The sequence below is a fragment of the Nycticebus coucang genome, chromosome 15, assembly GCF_027406575.1.
Source record: "Nycticebus coucang isolate mNycCou1 chromosome 15, mNycCou1.pri, whole genome shotgun sequence".
NCBI classification, from domain to species: Eukaryota; Metazoa; Chordata; class Mammalia; order Primates; family Lorisidae; genus Nycticebus; species Nycticebus coucang.
The window spans coordinates 57,201,384-57,228,392 of NC_069794.1; the positions used below are offsets into that span (position 1 = coordinate 57,201,384).

At 36.0% G+C, this 27,009-nt stretch overlaps 1 non-coding gene across 1 annotated transcript; it reads left to right on the forward strand.

Moving 5' to 3' along the window:
- Positions 1 to 6,509: 6,509 nt before the first annotated feature.
- Positions 6,510 to 6,582, forward strand: LOC128567103 (small nucleolar RNA SNORD56). Its single transcript, XR_008374767.1, has one exon. It is a non-coding gene; the product is annotated as a small nucleolar RNA SNORD56 (small nucleolar RNA).
- The last annotated feature ends 20,427 nt before the right edge of the window (positions 6,583 to 27,009 follow it).

Sequence of the window (27,009 nt, forward strand, 5' to 3'; positions counted from 1 at the left end):
TGTAACAAAGGACATGAAAGATCTCTATAAAGAGAACTATGAAACTCTAAGAAAAGAAATAGCTGAAAATGTTGACAAATGGAATAACATACCATGCTCATCATGGCTGGGAAGAATCAACATTGTTAAAATGTCCATGCTACCAAAGCAATATATGATTTTAATGCAATCCCTATTAGAGCTCCACTGTCATACTTTAAAGATCTTGAAAAAATAATACTTCATTTTATATGGAATCAGAAAAAACCTCAAATAGCCAAAACATTACTCAGAAATGAAAACAAAGTGGGAGGAATCACGCTACCAGACCTCAGACTATACTATAAATCGATAGTGATCAAAACAGCATGGTATGGGCACAAAAACAGAGAAGTAGATGTCTGGAACAGAATAGAGAACCAAGAGCTGAATCCAGCTACTTACCATTATTTGATCTTTGACCAAGCCAATTAAAAACATTCAGTGAGGAAAAGATTCCCTATTTAACAAATGGTGCTGGGTGAACTGGCTGGCAACCTGTAGAAGACTGAAACTGGACCCACAACTTTCACCATTAACTAAGATAGACTCTCACTGGATTAAAGATTTAAACTTAAGACATGAAACTATAAAAATACTAGAGGAGAGTGCAGGGAAAACCCTTGAAGAAATTGGTCTTGTGAGTATTTTATGAGGAGGACCCCCAGGCAATTGTAACAGCTTCAAAAATATACTACTGGGACCTGATCAAACTAAAAGCTTCTGCACAGCCAAGAACACAGTAAGTAAAGCAAGCAAACGGCCCTCAGAATGGGAGAAGATATTTGCAGGTTATTGCTCTGACAAAGATTTAATAACCAGAATCCACAGAGAACTCAAATGTATAAGCAAGAAAAGAACAAGTGATCCCATCGCAGGCTGGGCAAGGGATTTGAAGAGAAACTTCTCTGAAGAAGACAGGCACGCGGCCTACAGACATATGAAAAAATGCTCATCATCTTTAATCATCAGAGAAATGCAAATCAAAACTACTTTGAGCTATTACCTAACTCCAGTAAGATTAGTCCATATCACAAAATCCCAAGACCAGAGATGTTGGCGTGGATGAGGCGAAAAGGGAACACTTCTACACTGCTGGTGGGAATGCAAATTAATACATTCCTTTTGGAAATATGTTTGGAGAACACTTAGAGATCTAAAAATAGATCTATCATTCAATCCTATAATTCCTCTACAGGTATATATACCCAGAAGACCAAAAATCACATTGTAACAAAGATATTTTTCTTAGTTATTGTGCTAAGACATTTATATTCTACATTTACTAAGTTTCACATGTACCATTGTAAGATGCACCACAGGCTTTATCCCACCAATCACCCTCCCTCTGCCCATCATACCCCCTCCCTCCCCTCCCTCTACCTTTTCCCCCTATTCTTAGGTTATAACTGGGTTATAGCTTTCATGTGAAAGTCATAAATTAGTTTCATAGTAGGGCTGAGTACATTGGATACTTTTTCTTCCATTCTTGAGATACTTTACTAAGAAGAAAGTATCCGCTTCTGGGGAAGCGGGAGAGGGAGGAGAGTGAGGAGGGAGGCTGGGTGGAGGGAGGGTGATTGGTGGGATTACACCTGTGGTGCATCTTACAAGGGTACCTGTGAAACTTAGTAAATGTAGAATATAAATGTCTTAACACAATAACTAAGAAAATGCCAGGAAGGCTATGTTAACCAGTGTGATGAAAATGTGTCAAACGGTTTATAAAACCAGCTTATAGTGCCCCATGATCACATTAATGTACACAGCTATGATTTAATAATAAAAAAAAAGAAAAGAAGGCTGCTATCTCTAGAATCACCAATTAAGTAAATGTCTGAAGTTGTTTTTTTTTTTTTTTTCTCTCTCTTTATACAACATACTAAATTTTGTTACTCTTCTTTTCTCGAAGAAGAGAAATACCGGATGGAAGCTCACTAAATGTAACCACAAGACTAAAGTCTCTAGTGCTTTGTTTGTCAAATGTTTTAGGTTCACACAGTATACAGCCAAGATCCAAAGACTCTTAGGACGTGCTTCTAGATAAATTTTTATTAGGCAATTTAAGAAATACCCATCAAACTGTCCCTAGTTGAAGTTGGATGATTTCCTTTAAATTACAAGAATATGGAAACATGCCAAAGGTCATCTTTAGTGGAAAAATCCATTTACCCCTTAGGAACTAGAAACTATAGTAGTGTTTAAGGTTTGGAGTTTCTCGCTCTCTTTTTTTTTTCCCCTCTTTCTCTTTCTTTATTTGACTAAGTTTTTTGGATTTGTTGGGGGAATTATTTTTTTGTTTTTATGATTATTACTTAGCTCAGACCATCAAACCAAGGCTGCTATGCTCCCCATTTAGCTCCTAACTGAGCCTTTTATTTTTAACCAGTGGGTTGGCTAGTTCCCAATTTGTTTTTGGTTTTGAAAAACAAAATTTCTCTTTCTTTCATGGCCTTGTCTCAGCTGGTCTGCTGTCTGCCCGCCTTTAGAAACAAATGCATCCATTACTATTTTATGTGTTTTGGATTCGGCAAATATTGTAGCTGCAACTGTCGTCTATTTTAAATTCCTCTGTTTCACTGAAAAGAAGTGGCTGCATCATGCACAGCTGAAAAACAAGGCTCGCAATGTCTATTTACTGAATCATATTGTTTGGGGAAAAGACACAAACTTTGACCACAGCGCATTCCGATATTTTTTACATGGCTGTTACTTTATTAAACAGAACACTAACACAAATTTTCTCAAATCATTTCCATGGATTCTACATCACACTTCACATTTGACTCTCTCCAACACGACTGAAACATGCAAGTGAATGCAGATGAGAGAAACTTAAGATGTAAGAAAAGAATTAGTAAACCAAGAAAGTGCTGGACCAGAATCTAGGCAATTAACAAAATGGCTGTGCTCAGTGAAGTGGCCACAGCTGGAACACACACTGGTCTGTTCAGTTCCATTTGTGCATAGACTTTGCTACAGCTGGTGAGTCACCAACGTTCTATGGGAGCAATAATACGGCTGCAGTCGCTGTTCCCTCTTCCATGCAAGAAAACACCCTGACTGGAGCACAACTCATACTCCAAGAATGAACTCAGGAATAACTTCCTTAGTAAGATTTTCTCTAGTCCTTAGTCTCTGTCTCTGCAAAAGCTGAGACAGTGGGGTCCAACAATTAAGTTCATGAACTTGCCACTCTGTGCTTACATTGGCATCACTGTACAAACAACTCAGTAGGGTTTCATAACCCTTAGTATAAGGGGGTCTCCCAGTTGTGTACACGTCAATGTGGATCAGTGTCTTGCTGAGTGACGTTCATGGTGGCAGTGTGCATTTGTGTGCCAACACGACAATGTCAGAGCTAAAATTAAAGCAACAAAACAAATTTGTAAAATTTTTGTTAAAGTTGGCAAGAACGGAAGTGAAATCTGGAACATGTTAGTCTAAGTTTATGGGGATGATGCCTTGAAGAAAACAGTAGTGTGCACATAGATTAAACATTTTTATGAGGGGAGAGAAACTGTCACTCATGAGGAGAGGTCAGGGGAGCTGGTACCAACAGAACTGATGAAAACATTTTAATAATTCATTAAATTGTGCATCAGAATTGTCGCTTCACTATGAGAATCACAGCAGACCAACTAAACATCAATACAGGGCAGAGCCTGTGGCTCAAGGAGTAGGGTGCCGGTCTCATCTACTGAGGGTGGTGGGTTCCGGCCCCGGCCAAAACTGCAACAAAAATAAAAAATAAATAAAAATAAATAAACATCAATAGAGAAACAGTTAGGAAAATCTTCACTGAAAATCTTGGCCAACAACTCATGGCTCTTGCATCATGGCAATACACTAGCTCCTAGGGCACTGTCTGTAAGGGAGTTTTTAGCTATAAAACCAATAAGTTTATTGCAACGACCTCTCTATTCACCTAATCTGTCTCCTAATATCATTTTTCTTTATCTGAAAATAAAGAAAACATTGAAAGCAATACCTTCCTTTTAATTACATGTAGTACATCAATGGTAATACAATGTCAGCTTTTTTATTTTTCCCCAAGACGGAGTCTCACTTTGTTGTCCTTGGTAGAATGCCATGGCGTCATATCTCACAGCAACTTCAAACTTTTGGGCTCAAAGGATTCTCTTGCCTCAGCCTCCTGAGTAGCTGGGACTATAGGTATAGCCAAAACACCCAGTTTTTATTAGAGATGGAGTCTCACTTTTGCTCAGGCTGGTCTCAAACTCGTGAGCTCAAACAATCTTCCCACCTGGGCCTCCTGGTGTACTAAGATTACAGGTGTGGGCCACCATGCCTGTCCTTCAATGACATCTTTGAGGGCTAATCCAGAAAAAGAGTTCCAAAATCGCTTTGAAGGGCAGACTAGGTGTTGGCATCGGTGCACAGCCCTAAGGGGAGTACTTCAAAGGTGATGGTAGTGGTATTCAGCAATGAGGTATGTAGCAATTTTTCTAGGGTGAGTTAACTAACATAGTTGTCAGATCTTAAATTGCTAATATGATACCTATTGAATACTATTGTCATTATTTCAGTCTCATCCATAGGACCTCAGCTTGAGGTAGATGGAGAAGGAGCTATCAGAACCTCCTACACCTATTTTTTAAACCATAGACACCAACACATCTAAAACAAGAACATTTTTCTTGGTCTTTCTGAATTTTACCAGTCAAGAGCCCCTACACACAAATTTGTCTTTTATTTTTCCTTTGCATGTATTGTGATTTAATAGTTTATTTTGGTGTTACACTACCTGAACTGAAAAATTGAAGTCTTGGATTAGTGACACTGTGTCTAATTTTTTCAGGTATTTGAATCTTTTCTCCCCCCCAAATAATTTGAGTATAAGCCTGACATTGTACAAGCAAGCATACAGTACAGAGCCCCAACCCTTTATCTACAATGCTAAACTCCAAACTTGGGAAAAAGAAATTGCTGTGTTTTGATTTGGATTGGGTTATTTTTGTCATTTTTATTGCCTTTTTTTTTTTAACTCTCATTTGGCAGCACAACTTAAATTCACTGGGCCTCATTTGCAGGCAAAATTAAACCAAAAATTATATGTGAATAATTATGGTCTTGATTTATTTTCTGGTATTTGAAAAGACATATTTTATATGAATAAATAATAATTGGATTAATTATAGGATGCTGCTCCAGACTCTACTGAGACACTATGTATTATAAAGTACAAAATGTAATAGATTCTAATTTTCCACACACATCTTTCCCCAATTGTTTTGTATCAGGAATTGTGAACCTGTAGATACTAACTCAATATTTTTTTTTACTTATATCCATGCATATTCACCTCTTTCATATACTAACTGATGCTACCTGCAGCATATGAACACCAGTCTGAAACCCATCTACCTCTCTCCCCCCTTTTCCTTCCTCCTCCCTCATTCATTTCCTCTCTTGACTAATTATTTTAATACCATGTAACTTGGAATCATCTGTTTTCACTTCTTTCTATGGCTTCCATCTGTATTTAAAATTAAGCACAATTGAGCAAAGTATTTATTTATTTATTTATTTTTTGAGACAGAGCCTCATTCTGTTGCTCAGGCTGGAGTGCCTTGGCCTCAGGCTTCTGAGGTTCTCTAGCAACCTCAGGCTTCTAGGTTCAATGGATCCTCCTGCCTCAGCCTCCTGAATAGCTCAGATTACAGATGCTGGCTACAACACCTGGCTAATCTTTCTACTATAGTAAAGACCAGGTTTCCTCTTGCTCATGCTGGTCTCTAATTCCTGAGCTCAAGTGATCCTCCTCCCTTGGCCTCCAAGAGCCACCAGGTCAGCTAACTAAAGCGTCTTTTAATATGCAACTTGACTAGTTGTAATTAAATTTCTCCAGAAATCTAAAGTAGAAATGATACACTTTTCATAACGATCTCACATATTCTTCACAGAGACACCGGTAGGTTTGCCTAATATTGACAGTTTATGAAAATTATGGAAAGGAAGTATTCCAAATTTTTGGAAAGGAAGTATTCTTAAGACTATACAGTATTTAATCTCCCTTTTCATCAAATAGAGTATCTTCTAAAAGTAATTATCTAAATTATGCATGGATAGCTCAATAATTTTCTGTCTAACATTTTTATTAAAACAATTTGTTTCAGTATATCTTTTTAAAAATTCTTGAAGGATTCAAAATAACAAAAGTAAATAGATTAAGCAATTATTTTTGCAACCAATATTTTAATATTCTTTTTGTATTTAAAAAGTTTACATAGCATCTATAACATATATGTATGCATGTTTACAATTATGTATTAGATAAGAAATTATATTTAAATGATGGACTTTCTAAAATGTTGGTTTATTTGTAAGTAGGTCCTGAAATAAATACAAAAAAATCTTGCTAATTTAGTTAATTCATTTTTATAATTTTTATATTGTTCAATTTGGATTTGTTTCATATTTGAGGACTGAATTATTTAGAAATATAATTTTTTTATTTAATTTTTCTTTTGAAATAATGGCAATATGTTTTATCAATAACAATTCACCTAGTGAATCATACCATAATTTTGGTATGATTATAAAATATAAAAATAAAACAAATTTCAAAAGATAGAATGGTCTATTGAAACTATAAAAATATCAATTTAATAAATCTGAATAATGATTTCATTAAAGTGATGATTTTATTTTATCTTTTAACCTTCTGGAGAATGTTGGGCTGTAAACTCAAAAAATAATTCATTCTTTTATATATTCATCAGAAGTGCTGATTTATACAGTCACTTTTCTTGAAATACAGGATGTGGAATGAATAGTACAATAACCTCTGTTATTCAAAATCAAATATAGTGATGTTGACATTAATTATTAAATAAAATTAAATGTTTTACATATGCAATGAAAAAGAGGCTGAATAGTGGTAAGAAGTAGTAGACTTGAAGGGCAAAGGAGTGGATAGTACAAGGAAAGCATTAGAATCGGGTCACTGTCATGTTTTATGAAAGACATATTGGTAGACTCAGGGGTGTGCGTGTGTGTCGAGTTTGTTGGTGGGATAGGGCAAGGTCATCGGTATTTAATATAAAAGAAGGTAAGAACATTTGTACTGTCTTATATTGCTATAACAGAACATCTAACACTGGGTATTTACAAAAACAAGATGTTCATTTGCCTCACAGTTCTACAGGCTGTACAAGAAGCGTGATGCTGGCATCTGCTTGGCCTGAATCAAACATGTGGGCATCCACACAAATGCAGCCATATGCCAAATTCTGTAACAACAGAACACTCAAATTATTGGTAAATAAGGGAAATAAGGTAGTTTGGAGAGTCACAGCTAGAAAAAATAAGCCTCAGAAATGGATGCAGTTTGGGGTGAGTGGGAAGTTATAGTCAAGGAGTTACACGGGCAGTTATCAGAACTGTAACATGGTCTGTAGAATAAGGTCTCAGGATGTGGGTTTATAAATCTCCTTTGCCAGAGAGGAGAAAACATTTCAAGGGAGGAAAGGGAGGGCAGTTTTCCATGAAGGCACAGAGTTGGAGGCAGTTTTCTCACATGCTTACTAGGAAGCAATACATCCATGGTCTAAGTGGTGTGATGCTGAAAGATGAAGGAAGCAGCAGAAGGAAGTAGACTCTACTCGGCTTCCATTTCTTCAACTAAGAAGAACAATATTCACGATGGCAGCAAGGAGGATGAAGATCACTTTATGCTCTGTCACTGTACATTAACATCTGCCTTAGACAATATATGATTGCAGCCTATCCAGTTCCAGAAATAATTTGTAGAAACTCTTCACGGGAGTTTCTTTTCTTTCTTTTTGTGTTTGTCTGTGTGTGAGAGAGAGAGGGAACAATGGGGCGTATTTACTTGCTGCTCAGACAATCAAATCAGCCTTGGTGTTTTGTGAGTGGTAAATGCAGCCCAGAATATCTATCAGTTCTCCCCTGTGGTTTGCAGAGACTAAAGCCACTTGCTGACCTAGTACTTGAGAGATTACCTTTCTTAAGGAGTGCTAAATTGACCTTAGGCCAGACACTACTAGGCTTTTAAGCAGTGCATATGAGGATTGACATCAGAGTGTGACTAGTAGTATTGAGAAACTTGATTTATAACTTATAGTCATTCAAGCCCCATGTAGGTACCACAAATCTATAAATTTATAAATGTGAAAAACTATTCTCTGGAATAATAGATAAATGTCATTTATCTAACACTTTCCCCAGAAAAAAAAGTCCTAAAAAATATCCTGAGTCAAAGAAACAATAACCTCAACAAAAACTAGTATTTTATTTTCATAAACTTATTAGACATTCCTAGATGTCCCATTCTTGAGAAAATGATAACAAATAAAAATTGACAAGTACAAAAAAAAATATGATTTCTTTCTGCAAAATGTTATACGTTGAATGGTTCTTGTTTTTTTTTGTTTTTTTTTTTAATAGTAATGATTGTTCCATAATTAGGCTTTAGTTCCTCAGGCCCAGGCAAAGTGGGTGAATAAATGAAACAATGAAATGCATTTTACATTGAAAGTTGTATTTAAGACTGATTCTTTTCTGCTACGTATTCATAGAAGTCTACTTGTAATTGAGCCACGTGTTTTCCCTCCATTTCGGCAAACACCACAGATGTAAATCTAGTCCCAGTACATCAAAAAGCACATATATTAAGAATGTTAAACATTCTCCATACATCAAAAAATGCTTCCGAGTGGCTCCCTGCAGAGCTTGTCTATCTCCAACTAATGAGTTTTAATGTATGATTTTCTTATACCTTGCCTTTCTTTACACATCAATCTGTTCCTGCATCTGTCATGCAAATAGTAACAGAAACCACTGGGGCTGTCAAGAAAATGACACCTTTCTCCTTTACTAGAATCTGAAAAGGATGCCCAGATTTCTCTGAAATTCTCCAGGCAAACTATGTCTTTCTTTCAAAAACCAACACCATCTGCCCAGGCAGACATTTGTGAGCCAATTGTCACATAAAAGATTTTAGCTGATTTCTGATGTTCAAGCTTGTTGCATTAGGTTATCAAGCTTCCACTAACTAGATGACATACTTCGCACATTTCAAGTTGAAGATGGATATTACAGAGTATAATGACGTGTTAATTTTAGCCAAACTATAAAGGGATAACAAAAGCAGCCTTGGCTTATATATAAAAATGAAGGTACTCTGTATGTCTTTAAAATATGAATACACACACATCGTTACGTATATACATATACAAAAATTATACCTATGGTTTCTGAATTTTTAAGAATTTTTTTATTTACAATGGAAGTTATAAGCACAGAAAAGTATATATTATCAATAAGTACAAATGAGTATTATTCATTTTCATATTTTCTGTTTAAATTTTTATTCAGTCACCAATTTTACCGATATAATATAAAAAGCACATTCCCTTTATACCCTTTTTTAATTATATAGCCAACTGTGTTCAGCAGACAATTCATTCACAAGAGAAACTTTTGACTTGATTTGGTTAGTTGATTTAATTAAAGTCATCATTTTCCCTAATTGTAAATTTCCTCAATCATTCATCATCTTAGAGAGAAAATATATAAATATATATGTATATTTTCCTATGTGTGTATACTTGTACATGTAGATGTGTATATACCTGTATATTATCCATGGTATGAATTTTTCATTTAAATATCCTTAGTATCATTCTGAGTACATAAATATGCATATGCAACACAAATTTTAATATTGCCAATAATTTCATCATATAGATGCATAAGATGTAATCCTCTTTGAGGGACTGATAGGAGGTTATAGGGTGTTGCTATTACACAAAGCAGTCTGATGAACATTCTACGGGCCATTTTTTATAAAATTTCCTAACTCTGTCTTTTTTTTTCCATAACTTTCCAAAGATCTGTGATTGATCGTTGAAAGGGTATGAAATATTTTTGAAATTTTGATAGCTATTGCCATATTCTATCAAAATTACTAAACTTCCTGTGGCAATGAATGAATGCTCTCATTTCACCATGACTTTCCAACATTACACATCACAACCGATTACTCCTGATAATTGAAAAAGATCTCATTTTTTAAATTGTTTCTTCAATAGCTAGCAAGTTTTAACATTCTTTTGAAAGTTTCTAGAACATTCTATGAAGTCTTGTGATTTATAACTTTGGCCATTATTTCATAATAATGTTGATCTTATTCTTAAGTGTTTAGAGTGTAACAAGTCTACACTTCATGAAATTTGAATTTTATGTGTGGTATATAAGTTACATAGATTTCCACTTGCATTTTAGTAACTTTAATGATTTTTTATTTGCTAAGTTTGTCAATCATCTTATGTCAGTATTATTGTTTATGGGTTCTCTCTTTGCTCTAAAATATTTCTCTCTGCTCCATGATTGTACAGATATTCAACTATATAGTCTTCTAGAACTTTTACAGTTCATTTTGATGGCAAATTTTCTAACATATATCATTTATTAATGGCACATTTCACAACCATCTTGAAATACTGTGTTCATGATATGATATATTTTTATAAATCATGAGATATGTCTCTGAATTATAATCCTCTAAGCTATTTGTCTATGTTTGGATCAGCAACATGCTCTTTTAATTATATCATTCATTGGAATATCTTTTAGGACAAATTTCTTTCTCAACACTTTCTTCAACTCTAATACTGTTTATTTTCAGGAGTTCTACAATTATTCTCACATGTTAGTTATTACAGGTCAATTTAAGAATGATTTCGTACTCGGGAGGCTGAGGCAAGAGAATCGCTTAAACCCAGGAGTTGGAGGTTGCTGTGAGCTGTGTGTGGCCATGGCACTCTACCGAAGGCCATAAAGTGAGACTCTGTCTCTACCAAAAAAAAAAAAAAAAAAAAGAATGATTTCATTAAGTTCTCAAAATACATATATATACCTTAGTTTTTCACCTGGATGTCATGGACACCTAAACGTTAGCTCGATACAGGATACTCATGCAATTTACTGTGGTCATATGATTAAATTAGTGCCTAGAATAGTAAGTGGACCTGAAGGGGCAACTTCTAAGTCCTTTACATAAAATATGTTGCCCTAGACCATTCACCTTTGAACTGGTACTTGATAGACATGCAAACGTCTCTTATTTAAGGCAGAGGCTGATAGAATATTTTTCTACCATCTGAGCCCAACACCTAACAAATAGACATATTCTGGGATGTGAGATTCTGACAAAAACTCCTAAAATAGAAAGACTTGCATTAGAAATGCTTAAAATTTAGAAAAGAACAGATGTCAGTATAGTCCTAAAATTTGATCACATGTTGGGTGGCACCTGTGGCTCAAAGGGGTAGGGCACCGGCCCCATATGCCAGAGGTGGCAGGTTCAAACCCAGCCCCTGCCAGAAACTGCAAAAAAAAATTTTTTTTGATCATATGTTTTATGACAAGGCAAAGCATTTGGAAGAACACTTGCTTGTGATCTCTTAGGAATTACACTCAATCCCCACTGCAGATGCAGTCTTAGGAGAGTGGATTGAGGAAATGGACAATGCGAGCTTGGGATGGCTGCGTTTGATTGCTTTTGGTAATATATGCTTAAGAGACATTCAGCCACAAATTGGCCAATTTGTAAGCAAAGATGGGGAAGAATGCTGTGATTAGGGAAGCCATGTGTACAAGTGACCTGGAATACAAACGATCAAATGTACAGAAATTTGAAGCATCAATAGATTAAAAATTGCAACTGTTTCTTTATGGAAACAGTAGGAATTAAGATTACTGCCAAAAGATGTCATGGAAGCAAAGGCAAAAGTAAGAGTGTTGCCGCACCACATGACTTTATGGTTGCAGAAGCCTCGGGGTGCTCCCTTACAGGGGAGAGAGGGATGATGACCTAAACTCAGAAGCCATCCAATATAAGAAGAGATTCAACAAATTTAGAGACTGGAATCAAAAGATATGGTCATTTCATATAAAACCCATTAGAGGCAAGTTGACCAGAGACTACTAAATTTTTTTTTTTTTTTTTTTTGAGACAGAGTCTCAGTCTGTTGTCCCAGGCTAAAATACTGTGGTGTCAGCCTAGTTCACAGCAATCTCCAACTCCTGGGCTCGAGTGATCCTCCTGCCTCAGCCTCCTGAGTTGCTGGGACTACAGGCACTGGCCACCACACCCAACTAATTTTAATATTTTTGGTAGAGGTGGGCTGTCACTCTTGCTCAAGCTGATCTCTAAGTCCTGAGCTCAAGTGATCCCCTTGCCTCAGTCTCCCAGAATGCTAGAATTACAGGCCTGAGCCATCATGTCCAGCCTAGACTACAGAATTTTTAAGGAAATTGTATTGCTAAATAAATTACCAGCCTAATCACCAAAGCCTATGTTTATTCTAGCTCCATATTATTTATCTTGTTGTCTAACATCCACATTTTTCAGTATCCACTAAAAGAGTGGTAATGGTCAAGGGAGAGCCTACAAAGAGTCCTGCAAGTTCACAAAAGATTGTGAAAAAGATGTTAGTTCCAGAGAGAAAAATCAGGCTTGGCAAAACAAGGTAAGCAAGGACCCTTAGCCCCCTGGGATAAGCAGAATTCTTCCAAGTAGGACAAGCTATCTAGCATGGCCAACTGAGTGTTCCCAGACCTTCTCTTTTTCAACAATAGTATGTTTATCTTTTAAACTACTTTGTTCTTAATCTTCTGTGAACACTGTTGGGTTATTGTTGTGTTCTGTGAATCTACCAAATATTTTTGTTTCATTTCCCCAATTTCTAAAACTCTTTTTTGGAATTAATACAGAAAAAAAAAAAAAAAAAGCATTAGCCACAGAGATTGGTCTTTAGACTGTATGCCAAAGGTAAGCGGAACCTTGGATTAGCTTCCTGCAGAGAGTGTGTGTGTGTCTGTGTGTGTCTGTGTATGTGTGTCTGTGTGTGTGTGTCTGTGTGTGTGTGTGTGTGTTTGCCTGTGCTATTTTTTACATGGGGATCAGAGTGCACGCCTGCATACTTAGGAAGCCAAAGGTGCCTGGGAAGACACTAATAGGTATTTCTTAATTTCCATTCTTTCATTCTTACTGTGAGAAAGCATGACAATTTTAAAATATGTCCCCAGGTTTTTGACCCTCTTCCATTGAAAGGTGCATTCTGTGTCTTCTCTTGAATCTGGTGGGCTGTCTGCTTTGATTAGTAGCATACAATGGAATGACACTGGGAGACTTCTTAGGGCTTAATTTCTGCCTCATTACCTGGAAAACATCTTCTAAGGAGTCCTGACTTACCATATAAACAGTCCAATTGCCCAGATGCTGCCATGCTGGGAAAAAGCACCACGTGAAGGGATCACATGGAGAAGCTCAAGAACAAGAGAGAGAAATAGTGTCTGACTGCACCAGCTATTCTACCACCCTGCAATTCTGCCCCTCCTCCAGATACCTTCTAACTACAGGTGGAGAGATACTGAGCCAAAACCACCCAGAAAAACCCTTTTTAAATTCCCAATCTTCTGAGAGCTTGGGAACTAATATAATAGTTATTATTATTTTAAGCCACTAAATTTCAAGTTGGTTTGTTTCTGAGAATGTAGAAATTCCACCCTGTCTTAGAAGTCATTTACTAGCCTCCTTTGCAGCCAGATGTGTCAGTGTGACCAAGTTCCTGCCAATAAGATGTGTGCTAATTTTGGGACATCTCCTTAACGATTACATACCCTGGCCTCTCTGTTTCCTCCTTCTGGCTTACTAAGAAATTAAAAAAACTGCAACAAATTTGGAAGCCACATGCTAAACTTGACAGACCCACCTTGACATCCTTGGGTGTCTCATCTCAGGAATGTAAGATTAAGGAGAAATGAACTTTCTTACTCAAGTCACATCATGTTGATGTTAGTTGGAGTACTAACCCTGCACCAAAATAAATGCAATCATATTGCAATAAAAGCAAAGATGTTTTTTGAGACTGAAAAGTTATCAACTCATGTTTTCTAAGAAACACATCTATCAACCCCCATTTATTCAAAGTATATTTTGCTTTAACAGGAATATTTTATAGTTTGCATATTTTATATAGTTTTTATACATATCTTTGTACTTTTTCCCAAGGGTGTTTTAAATTTGGGGGCTATTAAGAGTAAAACTTATGTTTGCTTTTTTTTCAAATTTGCCAAGTAGTTATTGGTATGTTCTAATAATACAACTGATTGTTTTTACATTTATGTTTAACTCATCAGCTGTACTATTAAATCTCAATTTTTTAATTGATACTCATGTTTTTACCAATAGGAAGAGATATTGCTCACTCTTGTTCTTTAATCATAGTAACATCCTAATATGAATATTTCCTTTGATATTTCACTTAGGATTTTCATATATACTTAGATTTATTTGCTAATCTATTACTCTGGGTTTTGGAGATTCATTCATATGATATTTGTCTCTAACAATTTTTTCATTATTTTTTATTAAGTCTTTTGTACATAGATCATAAGTACATTTATGCCATTTTCAATATGTGGATTATTTGTACAAATTGGAGTGCTTACATCCTACTATCAACATAGCTTTTACCTCATTTACCCCAATTATAGCATTAGGACATTTGTGTTCTATACATGATAGATCCAACTTGTACTTGCAATGTGCTCCATAGGTGTGGTCCCCCTACTATCCCTCTCCCTCCCCTTCCCTCCTACATCCTAGGCTAATGTTGTGTTTCATTTTTTATGTTTTTGTTGTTGTTGTTGTTTGTTTGGTTGGGTTTTATTTTATTTTTTTGAGACAGAGTCTCACTCTGTCATCCTTGGTAGAGTGTCCTGGAGTCATAGCTCACAGCAACCTCAAACTCCTAGGCTTAAGCGATTATCTTGCCTTGCTGCTGATTAGACAACTAGCTGTAACTGAGAAGACCCATGCCCTAAAAGTCAACATTGAGTTCCCACAAAACAACCCCCTTGTGACTGTATAAACCCCTGAGCAGAGAGCCAGGGGACAGACCTTGAAGAGGGAGCAGGAGAGCTTATTCTCCTCCTGGGTTCTCTTTGCCAGAAGCATTAGTTTTTTGTAAGTTGTCATTTTTGTTTCTGTGAATAAACCTTGTCTTACCACTGATCCTGTGGTCCGTGAATTCATTCTTCCAATCGTGGAGACCAAGAACCTGAAACACCGGTATCAGATTGGAGAGACAGCCAGGAGAGAAAAGCATGTTCCCAGGATCAGTAATATATAGACTACTGACATTTCTGAGAAAATGTGGAGCCTATGTATTTTCTACCTGCCGCCACTTCTGATTTTCTCAACACATTTAAGTCCTTAATTCATGTTAAACCTTTGATACTATCTCAGTTGTCATCATATGGTGTGAGGAACAGGTGAACTAATCTGTTGTGTTAGCTTCTGAAATAGTTCTGACAGATGGATGACTAATGTCTCCATCACACACTTTAAAAAATAAATGATAGACCACAGAAATATCCATGGTGAGAGGGTATAGAGTGGCCACAAAGTTCACGTTCAACAACATGAATGATACTTTGTATTCTACCCTCAAATTTGTATTCTCCATGTTCCCTAGATACCTTCCATGCTAATGGTTATAAATCATTAAAGTTGCACTTAAGGCTTTTTAACATTTTCAACCAATATGAAGATATGACGTTATGCATGAGGACTTTTGATGCACTTCTTGACATTGTCCCAATAATCTCAAACTATCAGAGATAATTCTTACAAAATTTAAAAATATTTGTCAGAAATACCAGAGACATCAGTGCCATCATAAAAGGAAAGAAATTTACCTAAAGAAAATTATACTACTTCTTGTTGTTTGAGAGCAATTTTAGCGACAATAAAAATATATGATATTGTCAAACCATTCAAAGGTTGTTTTTTTCAGTAAAACATTGACCAACTAATATGAGACATTTAATTAACATTGAGTTTTTCGGCAATCTGCTTTGAAGAATCAGAAACACATTATGTGTATATGTGCATTGTCTATAGTAGAAAACAAACTGAAATTTTGGGGATTTAGTAAAGGGACAAACACTCTACAAAGTATATTCTAGGATAAATATAAGACTCCTTCGACAACTGTAACCTACTACATGACCTCCTGGGACTGTTGGGCAATCCCATTCCAACATCTGTAAGAACAATTCTTTTGAGAGCTAACTTTGCAGAATTGTTTTAAAAAGAGGAAGAAAATACTGCTCTAAACAAAACTGAGGACTGTTTTTAATCTTTTTGCACAGTCAAGAGTCGCTGAATGTATGTACGTTTTGGCGGGGGAAGACTGAGGGTCTTTTTCTCATACAGGTGGCAATTACCTTTAAAAGAACTTGCTCATTTTAGAGCCCAACGGTTTGAATCAAAAGTCTTTTACAGCAAAGGAGAGGAGCCTTGAATAAATACACTATTGGCTTTTGTTGATTTTTTTTATCTTTAAACATACTGAAATGCAGGTTACTTTAGTCCCCTAGATCAGTTCTCATGGGAATGTTTGCTTTACGTATGCAAAAGAATCTCCCTATAGCATTAATATGGCTTATTAATCTTCAAAGATTAATGAACCTTTATGAACTGTAACAGACAAGTCTAAAATGAAGGCTTTCAAGTTTATTGACTCTAGAACTGTTTTGATTTTTTTCTCCCCACACAGCAATAATTGTACCTTTTTTGATTTGACACTGGGAATAAAAAAAGCAAATTCTGTCAGCAGAAGTCACCTAAGGAACATCTGTGCCATCTTGCTCACGGTCTCTGGCACCCTAAGTATTCAGAATAACTGAACTTATTGGACCCTTACCAGGTTCTCTCCCTATGATGACTGCTGTGCTATAAATTTATACTGAAAACTATTATATTCTCCTGAATTGCTTCAGGTCCCCAGATAAAATGGTAACTTTTCCACAGATTTTCCTGTCAACTTCAGCCTGGGGGTAGGATTTAGGAAGTTTACCTGCCTTTGTCCACTAACAGAGAGGGATTTCTTCCTGCCTTCAGAGTACCCTTCCTCAAGCCAGCAGTAAAAAATAGCACGAACATATTCTAGGAATAGGGCTTTACTGTAACGAATTTAGAAAGGTTGTCTTTCAGCACTTTCATTTCTAAAAGTCCTGATAAGCTGGCTCTGCAAGGACTCACAGTACTTTCTTAAGTAGCCTTCTCTAGCATGCTGCCAAACAATTTCAAAGTTACCTTCTTGAAGATTCCTTCATTGATGTGCTAAGTCACTCATTTGTGGATTTACGTTTGAGTTTCTCTGGGTGTACCTGAGAAATGCCATCATCTCTGAACTGATGCTTCAAGGGGTCTTGGCAAGTGGGGATCACAACAGGCGATGAATGCGTGGTCAATGTAAATGGTCATCACCAAGGTTCAGTTTCATCACTTACCCATTTATTGATTACAATGGAGTGTACTTTTATTAGAAGTTAAAGAACTTTGTAGAAGGAAGAAAAAGGGGGACAGAGAAAGGAAGAGGAGAATGGGTAGCTCAGTTTGTGTAGCACTCCCAGAAGTCCCTGAATGTAGTACTTTCAATGCTAAAACTGTGAAGGTCCTGGCCAAACCAAAATGAGCTGGTTGTCGTAATTTGTAAGCACTCTCGGAGTTATCTGTATTCCTACAGTGTGGAGTCCATTTATAGGATATATTACCATTTGGCCATTTGGCCTAAAATGGAATAAAATAACATTTTCTTCTACAAATTATGCTATTACAAGCATTATTATACCCGGCCTGTCCCTTTTTACAAATTTAAGTACTCTCTCCAAATAGCCATTATTAATAAAATTGTCACTAAGTATGTAAAGAACATTCAGGTGATAATGTTTAACTTCTGTGTTCCATGCATACCCATGCAGCTCAGTCCAGGTTGGCTAAGAAAGTTCTAGTCATCTCTGTTTACTCTATCAAGTTTCTAACTCTATGGTATAAAAAATATGAATTTGCTTGAATGTCACATCATAGAAAAAATGGAAATTTTATAGACTATCAGTTTTGACAGTGAAAAGTGCAGATTTAACCCTCCCTCTTGCTATTGCCTCAAGGTACACTTGTAGAGAATAAACAAAAATAGTTTCCCCAGGTAAAGCGTAGGTAATAAAAAAGAAAGTAACATCTGCCTCAGCGGAGATGCTAAGAAAGTTAAGTTTGCATTGTTTAACCTGAAAACTACCACAGCTTGTTGAATTACATGGCCACCTGTCACAGCTGCACTTGAGATTCTCCTAAAACAGTAGGCGTTTGTCACATAAATGGAATGTGCAGGATTTAAATTATTGGAGACCATGAGGCCACCCCACTGAATGCGAAAATTTTCAAAACAGGACTGACAGTGCTCAGTGTCTGCGAAGGTCATGTCCTACTCCCTGTTGATAGCTGCCCAGAATTCCTACCGTGAGATTAAGCATTAAATATAACAGTATCAGCATTGCACTGCTAGCATAATTGATAGCAACTAATCAGATTAAATTCTTAAATACACACTTTGTAGATACATAAATCATTTGCAAAATGTACATAAAGATTATTAAGTCAATGTTCAGAGTAAGCATAGCAGGGATCAACTAGATGGTGCCGTTTTGCCATCAGCATCAGTAAAAGCTGAAATTCCACAACTGGTGAAACTGCTCCTTGGCTAAAGGCTTGCCTCTTCCTATGGTGCTATGATCCCCCTGTGATCCTCTTTCAAAACACCTAGAAAAATGACACAGTCATTCCCACCCAAGAGTGAAGAAAATGCTTACTTTTTCTCTCTCTTTGCTTCCTCTCAAATAGCTCACAGTCTCTCCAAATGAAAAAACTAATACCTGGGAGGTAGAGCATGAGCAAAAAGAGGAAATATATAATCACGCAACTCTGAGAAATCTTTTCTGAAAACTCCAGTAGCACTCTTTGCCCATAATAGGATTGTTTTACCAAACATAGCAACTCCTTTACCCACTCTCAGCCCAGGCCCCCTTCTGTATGAGCCATCTTACTCCACAGTGTGTTGGGCATTGAACTTCACTTGTCTTAAATAACACGTAATTCACACTTTATTTTGACTGAGGTTTTGATTTTCTGAAATGTTCTTCTTTTTATTTCCTTATTCCAAAAATCTTTTTATTTATTTTTCTCCAACACCAAGGTCAATGTTACCTGTAGTAGTTATTTCCTTTCCAATGTGTTCTTAGCTCTTTCATTATACCTATTGCATCATTTTTTTTATTGTTAAAAGTAATTAATTTTCAATTCAGAATACTGTGAAAATGCACTACATTATATGCAATTTTATTAATCACATAATTTGTATATATACTCTGAATTCTCCTGTAAATTCACCACATGAGGAATAATCACTATTTACCTGTGGGATACATCTTCCCAACATATATATGATTTGCTTTTATTCGCCTTGACAGGTAGTGTTCAGGCTATTGTCAACATCCATTTAATCTCATCTGTGTTTTGAGCTATTTCATAGTTTACAGAAGTCAGAGCCACAAGGAGCCCGGGGAATCAAATAATCTACCTTACTTAATTTACAGATGAATAAAGTCAGGACAAGACATATTTATGGCATCACTCTAGATCATACTGCTTGTGAGTATCATGCTTAGATCTTGATTTAGACAAAGCCAGTATATTCAGTTGCATAGCTCGTGCAATATGCAAGACAGCTTGTATATTTACCAAGCTGTGCAGCAAGGCTCAGTCACACATCACATATCTGGAGAATGGAACACAAAGCCAATCCACTTACTGTGCACATGCAGAGCTTCAAGTGACAATGGTAGCAGGAGTGGACTACACACTTGACATGTAGACCTCCCAGCAGGCCAACTATGAGCTCTTAAACTTACTGGCCATGACATTGCTCTTTGTACCTCCTTCTGAGCATCCAGTCAATGACCTTACACCTTTTAAATGCTCTTCAAATATATATTTAGTTACTATGCCACATAATGGGAAATGCCAATATTTAAGGTATAACAGTATCATTAATTATACTTTATTATGAGAAATAATTTTAATTAGCTAGATTGGAATCTGAGTAAGGGAAAAATTTATATAAAACAGAAAAAAAATGGTAGCTTTTGGTTCAAGAGCATAAGTCTACATTGAAAGTTCGTTGACCATTCCATATTCTGCCACTCTTTATTGATAATATTGTTATGATAATATTAATAATACTTCTTGGAGCTTTTCCAAAAGTTATAGGAAATAACACATAGTATAGCATATGTGAAACACTCAATAAATGTTAGCTATAGTTATTATTGAAGGTTTTTACTAATAACTTGGGACTTAGTTTTAATTTTTCTGTAAAACATAACCATTTATTAATACCTATAAAACAAGTTTAATCAAAAATAAATGGTTTGTCTCAAAGCCTTATTCCAAGAGGTTTCCCTATAAGTTTTCAAGTATATAGCAACTAACTTAATCTTTTATTTATTTTTTCACAGTTATAAAATGGAGTATATCAGAAAATAAAAGAAATAAATATATGTGTCTTCCAAAATAAAATTTGGATGTCTAAGTTGAGATAAATTGTTAAAATATAAATATCATCATGAATATATTTCAGTAACATTCGGTATCTCATAATGGAGCCAGTTACTCATTTTCCAGAAAAAAACTATGTAGCCTATTGAAAATGAAATACTGTTACCTTCTATAGAAAGGGTAAATTCTAATAATTCAGAGGATAAAATTTCATTTGAATTGGCGAGAGCTTCAACAAACCAGCTCAATGAGCTTAATTACTTTGTGGATAGATGAAGCAGTGATTGATGTGAGGAACAGTGTACCGAAGTAGCAGTGTTTCTGATGCAATGTGTTTACAGGAGGAAGCTGGGCATCCTCTCTGCCACCCCAACCTGCACCTCAGAGAATGGATGACCCCAGTGTGCACTAGGCATGGAACGGATTTCTTGGACTGATCAGCAAATCAGTTGCTCATTCTCTTTTGAAGAGATGTCAGTTGAAAGGTTAGAGAAAAATATCAGAAGCATTTCATTCATTGAGTAAATGAAATTATTGTATATTTGTTAATGGAATTTGTTACAGCTTTTTTAAAAGGAAGAAAATACTTTGTGTAATATTGTGGATTGAAGTTTTCTAGGTGCCAAAAATAAGGAGTAGAATATTTTAGTATATGTGCTGCTGAAGCGAGTGCAGAATATTACCATGAACTGGTACCATTTGTGTAGTGGGGGAGGGGGGATAAAAATGACGGAAACATTTGTGCTTAGGCAAACATAACTCATCTCCAGAAAGTAGATAAGAAATTTGTAACATTGGCTGTGTGAGCAGATGGGGCTTGAGTGGTTGAGGGTCAAGAGTGAGAGGGAAAGGTGGGCGTGCTGGCTCACACTTGTGATCCTAGCACTCTGGGATGCTGAGGTGGGTGGATTGCTGGAGCTCGGGAATTTGAGATCAGTCTGAGCAAAAGCTAGACCCAGTCTCTACTAAAAATAGAAAAATAAGCCAGATGTTGTGGTAGGCACCGTAGTCCCATCTACTCAGGAGGCTGAGGCAAGATGATCACTTGAGCCCAAAAATTTGAGGGTGCTGTGAGCTATGATGCCTCGGCACTCTACCCAGGATGACAGAGTGAGACTTTTGTCTCAAAAAAAAAAGAATGACAGGCAGACTTTTCACTGACTGTCTTTTGAATTTGAACTATGTGATAGTCGTGTTTATTTTATTTAAAAATAAATTAAAGTAAAGTAAATAAGAAAGATACTTTTATACTTTTTATTGAACATAATCTTTTTGGTTGTTGCTCCCATCTATTTTCTCCTCTTGGCTGTCTTCCAAATATCTTAGTAAATGGCAATTTTGTACAGGATTTCTATACCATTGTTTTATATAATAATTGCTCCTTCCAGTAAAATTTCCAAATTTAATACTGAGTCCTCAGGACTCTCTCTCTCTATAAACCAAATGTTAAAGTTGTATTAACCTTTTATAACATATTCCTAATATTTATTTATATTTTTTGTCCCAGCCTTTTATGAATTTCCTCCTTTTCTGAAGAAAGTGAACCAGGGTCTTTGTAAACCTTGAACTGTGATTTATTTTCTTTTTCCTACTTTGACCCACTTCTGGACCTTGGAGACTGCTAACTCTATGTCCTTGAGGGTGAGAAAAAAATAAATTCTCTCAGGTTCTTGGAATATAAATTATATGGAAGTGACCAAGATAAGTGTGGTGTAGGAAATCGACTTCCCTTTTCTTAACGTAAACTTTTATAAGTCTTCTCTTTAGTTCTTTCTAATTCAAAAATCAAAAAATGAAGAAATAGAGGAAATTTCTTAAGTTTATTAACCATTAATTTCTTAAGATTTTAGGTAATTATTTCACACATTTTTCACCAAAGTTTTGTTTAAAACAAGAGAGAAAAAATTCATGCCTTAAGGCATTTGGAAATATAAGAAAAAATCCAGTTGTTTATCATTCCTTCCCCCCCAGTATATATAAACAGATGGATAGATAGATATGCATGTATATGTTACATGTATATATCTGTATATGTGCATATACATATATGTTTGTATGTATATGTAAAGATTTTAGGTTTAATGTTTTACTTGAACACTTAGGGAAATTTTGCAATCCCTATTACAGGAATGTTCACCAAGATTGTCTGATGGGTCACCTTGGCTAATGGCCTACTAGACTATATACTTTTGTCACAAGAATTCCCAAATATCAGTTTTGAAGCAATGGTTTTACTTTGGAAAAATGTAACTACTGGCATAGCACATAACGATTTGTAAATTCCCTAAGACAAAATTTTCTCATCTGGGATGAAACCACGTGAAGTAAGTAAAAATAACAGACATAAGTCAAGGACCATTTACTAAGAATCTAGTCTATGTCAGTTATTTTCCCTTTGTTATCAAATCTTCACAATGAATTTACTTAGTTATTATTAGTGCTCCAATTATAAGGAAATAAAAGATATGCAAAGTGAGTCACAATTACAACTTTGGGGATGGGGAATTTTATTGGTCTATCTGCTCATCCTGGATAAGAAGTCTACTCCTAGCAGTTAAATGCAGAGAGTTTTGGGGCCATCTTCAAGGTCTCAATTTGACAGGAAGTTTTCAGAAAAGGAAGGTTTCAAAATATGTGTTTTATATGGTATGGAGAGTCACACAGTTGTGAAACTGGGCAGACAAGGCTCCACTGATTTAGCTCTATCTCAAAATGTAAGTGCCATGGTGGGTTTATACAGACCTTCTATCTGGGGATCGATAGAAATATGGAGAACACTTCATGTGGTGGACAATACATCAGCTCAGAATTGAAAAGAGAAAGAAAATTGTCAGTCAGACAAAAAGAAGACCACGTGCACAAAACAAAAAGCAAGTCAAAGATGCAGAACTATTAGAGAATATGTTCAGTGGTGTTTGTTGAGTGAATCAATGCACAAAACAGCATAGCAACAGAGAAATATAAATGCATTTGGAGGAAGGCTGCTATGGAAAGCATATGGAAAATATAAGAAAAATTAGTTGATTCAGAATTGTACATAGTATATGCCTATGCCACAGTATTTGGAGTAGAAGCTAATGGTGATAGAAGCCATTGTTGGAATTTAAGCAAGAACAGTAAACATTCAGATTTGTCTTTTATGAAGGTTATTCTGAAATCAGTGTGGAAAGCAAATTGCCAAAGGGTAAAAATACAGGCAGCAAGATCAGTTAGGAGGTTATTAGAGTAATTTAAGCAAGAAGAGTTGAGGATGAGTTAAGACAATCACAGCTGTGAGGACTAATGAAGGCCCACTCTGATACAAAGAGTTGGCTGGGCTTAGCTCTTCAAGAACAGAAAGACATCACTTGTCTAGCTAATAGAATATTTCCATCCCTCTTTGACTAGGATAAAACTATACAATTATCCCCTTAACAGAATGTGAATTCCTAGGACTGCCAATGAATTGTTATTTACAAAATAGCATCGTGTCATTTTAGAAAGCTGCTTTATTTTAATACTTGCAATATATTTTTCTTAATTAGAATGATTGGATCGATCAATGCGAAATCAACTTTAGACATGTGGATTGTTTTCTTCACTTACCTTCTCTAAAGATTGAGTTTAAAATCATATCCATATCCATTTACATCAAGAGTAGACTTCTAAGTTTAATGTAGAAAAACACAAAGTCAGCTCCTTTTGTTCTGCAAGATAGGTTTAAAAAGCAGGGCTTTTTTCCCTAAAGTTGGCTGAGAGAAAAACAACTTCGCAGATTAAATCAGGCCTTCATTTAGATTTGAGAGGAAAGTTATGATAATTTATCTCCATGCAGGCAGAGCACATCTTTGGGACTTAGGCTTTTTTAGCTTGTTTGCTGGACTTTTTTTCCATCTGCTCATTTGCTTTCCTTATTCTGTTTATCCATGAATGGATAATTATCCCTACGCCCTTTTTGTCTCCTTACAGTTGATGTTCCTTTTTATCAGACTTGTTTTCCCTTGATTGTTTTCTTAGGGCAATCATCATGCAAGAAGGTGATATATTTTTTTAATTAATTATACTTTTCTTTATTATGCAAATTTAAAGATTAATAATGGCACAAGCAGATAAGAGAAAGTCTCTTTATAGTTTCCGTATTTTTACCACATAATGACAAATTATTTAGACCACATCACTCAATTCTTTTACAGACACATTTAAAATCAGTAGAAAGAGTCATATTATCATTTTGGTTAAGAAAATGAGCAGAGACAAAATTAATACCCAAGAGCAAAGCAGCAGTAAGGATTAAAATATTTATAATGTTTCAAGGAGATATATTTGTCCAGTGAATTAATACACTAAAATATTATTCATTGGTTTTGTTTTTGTGCTTTTCTGAGAAAAGCACCTCTATTGTTGAGATACCAATTACCATAAATCTATTAACAGTTCCAACATCTAATTTTTCCTTGTAAACATTTCACATAATACAATTGTAGTTCCCTGGAACTAACAGCAGATTTTTAAGCTTTTTTCATTCTGAAAAACTTATCTTTTTAGAGTCTAAACCTCAAATAGAATAATTTAAGTATAGTGATAAAATAATCAAAGAGTATTTTTATTTAATTTTGACTAGAGATATTTGGAAATCAATTGATGAAAATAGTTTTTCCGTCATCAAAGATGAGGAAGTTGGTATAAATAATTAATTTAAGAATGAAAAGAAACTGTCCATGTGACTTATCTGTACACCATACCCGTTATGCAGGGAATGTATCTTATCATTTATGGAGATCTTCAAGATGTAGACAAATATAAAAACTGTAGACATGAGCACATGCTATATTATATGATACATGTTGTAATCGGGCTTAAAACAAAATGTATTATCTTACATTTCTATAATTTAGAAGTACAACATGGCCTTCACTGAACTAAAATCAGTGTATCAACAGAATTGCATTTCTTTCTGGAGGCTCTGCAGAAAAATGTACTTACTGTCTTTCTGTTTCTGGAGACTGCCTTTATCCTTGGCTCATGACCTCTTTGTGTATGATCAAAATCAGCAATTAATTGCAGGTTCTGGTTGTTTTCTTACTTTGCTTGATTTTATTGTTTGTTTGTTTGGCTGTGGCATCAGCCTAGCTCGCAGCAACTTCAAACTCCTGTGCTAAAGTGATCCTCCTGCCTCAGCCTCCTGAATATCTGGGACTACAGACATGGGCCACAGTGCCTGGATGATTTTTCTATTTTTTTTTGTAGAGACAGAGTCTCACTTTATGGCCCTCGGTAGAGTGCCATGGCCTCACACAGCTCACAGCAACCTCCAACTCCTGGGCTTAAGCGATTCTCTTGCCTCAGCCTCCCAAGCAGCTGGGACTACAGGCGCCCGCCACAATGCCTGGCTACTGTTTTGTTGCAGTTTGGCCGGGGCCGGGTTTGAACCCACCACCCTCGGTATTTGGGGCCGGCGCCTTACCGACTGAGCCACAGGCGCCGCCAGATTTTTCTATTTTTAATAGAGACAGGGTCCTGTTCTTGGTCAGGCTTCTCTTGAACTCCTGAGCTCAAGCAATCTACCCACTGGATTACAAGCATGAGCCACCTCATGAGCCACCAGCTTCCTGACAAATTTTGCCCCTGTTTTCTGCTTTTAAGGACCCTTATAGTTACAGACAATTGAAGATATTCTTCCTACCTATTTTCAACAGATCCATAACCGTTAATATTTGTCATGTACCTTAACATACCCACAAGTTTCAGGGACTAAAAACATGGGCATCTTTGAGGAGTCACTGTTCTAACACATATACATTTTACATATTTCTCTAAGTCAATTTTGTAATTACATGCAAATTACACAGAAGATCACTACTTTTTTTTTAAAATCAAGTTACAAAGTATTTTTACATAGCCTTAGTTTTAGTCTCCTTTGAATAAATGTTATAGGATTAATGGAAATCACCAGTATTCATAAAATAGGAACAGCAGTAAGGAGGTATATACAGGGGAGCAGGGACTTCAGGCAGGCAGTATGGGGCAGTGAATGTTGAGGTCTGTGGGGTGTCCATGCCCCTTTTTTGAGACTATGCTATGCTCAAGGTCCTAGCACTGTGAAACTGTGATGGGTGTGACAGCCAATGAGATCTCCCATGCTCCCATAGGCTTGATGAATAACGGCAGGTTTTCTTCCATCCATATTAATTTCCTTTCAAATAGTCACTTGGTCACATCCCTTGTTTCTGTCCTAAACATGCTTGTTTATTCTTTGGATAACCAGGCTTGAAATGTTTCAAATCTCTGTGCTTTTTTTCCTTCTATTTTAAGTTCTGTCCTTATATCATTTCTCTCTTGGCGTTTTACTATAAACAGTTTTAAAAAGTCATGAAGCACCTTGCTTAGTGACTTCTTCTGCCAAATTGCCAAGTTTATTGTTCTTATATTTTGCCTTCCACAAAAAAACTGGGATACGGACACAATTTAGCCACATTCTTTTGTTGTTTTATGACAAAGATGGCCTTTCTTCTAGGTTCCAAAACCTTTTTGCTCATTTCCATTTGGAACAATATCAG